General features: G+C 35.1%; 1 long non-coding RNA gene across 1 annotated transcript in view; it reads right to left on the reverse strand.

The window, feature by feature from the left end:
- Positions 1-452: 452 nt before the first annotated feature.
- Positions 453-1,440, reverse strand: part of LOC107578722 (uncharacterized) — a 2,581-nt gene continuing 1,593 nt past the window's right edge. The window contains exons 2-3 of the long non-coding RNA XR_001608376.1: positions 636-706; positions 453-473 (exon numbers count right to left, since the gene is read on the reverse strand). This is a non-coding gene — a long non-coding RNA (uncharacterized lncRNA). The remainder of the gene's footprint in view (positions 474-635; positions 707-1,440) is intronic.

Below are 1,440 nucleotides of genomic sequence, written 5' to 3' on the forward strand. Positions count from 1 at the left end.
ATACATATATATATATAGTTTTACACATCTGCTATCCCTCGCCTGTTTGTTTAGTAAGTTTTTTTGTCAGAAATATTTTACATCTTGATTATGCTATTGTACCAAATACAGTGTACCAAAGATATGTCTAAAATATCTGCATGAACTATCTCCGTTTTCTCTTTTAAAAGTCATGTTTGAAGACAGTTTGAAGGCTGACAAATCAGACAAATGTCCAAGTGCTTTTCAAATCGTAATCATAAATCACAAACCTTTATTCGCTGGATTCAACTATAGCAAAGAATAAATCTAATATTTCAAAGAGTTTGATGCATGCGTTTTCTAATTGCTTCACTTAATAAACAACACAGAAATCAGTCTTGATACACTGGTTCCTGCATTTTGGTAAGGACCTTAAAGCAAGCATGTTTTGAATAAAACTGAATACTTTGTTGATTTTAGGTTGGTTTATTGGCCTACCCGCCAGAATCACACTGAAAAAAAGAATCAATCATCTAGTGATGAACTATATGAAAATGTTCACAAATCCCACCTATATAAATGCTCTTGGTTTAAATTACTTAAAGGCATGAATGTTAAATCTGGCAATAAAGCTGATGAGTATTTAAGTGCATGCAAACTGAGTCTATATTTACCAGCCTGTGCAGGGTGTGGTAGATCTTGTGGATACTGGCCAGTGTGGACAAATGAGAGTTCAGCTGGAAATCTGTGAGGGACATATAAAAATAAACATCTGTTACTCCTGGCAGTTATGTACAAGCATCTGGGCTATACATGGGTTTCTGTGTGTTGCTTGTTGTGGTGTGTATATATGTTCGCACTGCAGTGTCTTCAGTTTATACGTTGACATTTTTGAGGACATGGGAAAGAAGCATCTGCTCCAGTCAGCCTGTAAAATGACAGGGAAATATGAGAGGCCACGTGAGATTCTGAAGTGTTTCTAATAGGCTAATTCATACAAGTATGCATTTAACTGCTCTATGTGTCTTCATTATGAATATAGCCGGCTACCAACACTGTCATCCATAATCTTTATATTGTCAGGTATGGTTTCCTCAAGAAAGTAAATGCCAGTGTGGAGGCCATATTTCTCTAGCATGTTAATATCAGGTCCTAGCGAATTTGTGAAAAAAAGATTTGGGATTAGATATATTTAAGAATAAATATGCACAGAGAGCCAAGTACAGATTGAAACAGGTTTACAAGGATATACTTAACACCAGTTGGACAAAAGGTACACAGCAATATTCCATAAGCTTGTAGTTGTAACCTAACACTTCAGAAGATGCATTAATTCATTGTATGTGATCATGTGATTAAATTTTATTGTTTTCGAAGGAAGTCAGTAATGCCAATTCCCTTTCGGTCTTCAATTTACCTTTAGATCCACAGTTTTTCATTCAGGGTATTCTTCAAGATAATATAGCCTAAATATCAAAA

Source organism: Sinocyclocheilus grahami, unplaced genomic scaffold (genome assembly GCF_001515645.1).
Source record: "Sinocyclocheilus grahami isolate Dianchi unplaced genomic scaffold, SAMN03320097.WGS_v1.1 scaffold11682.1, whole genome shotgun sequence".
NCBI lineage: Eukaryota > Metazoa > Chordata > Actinopteri > Cypriniformes > Cyprinidae > Sinocyclocheilus > Sinocyclocheilus grahami.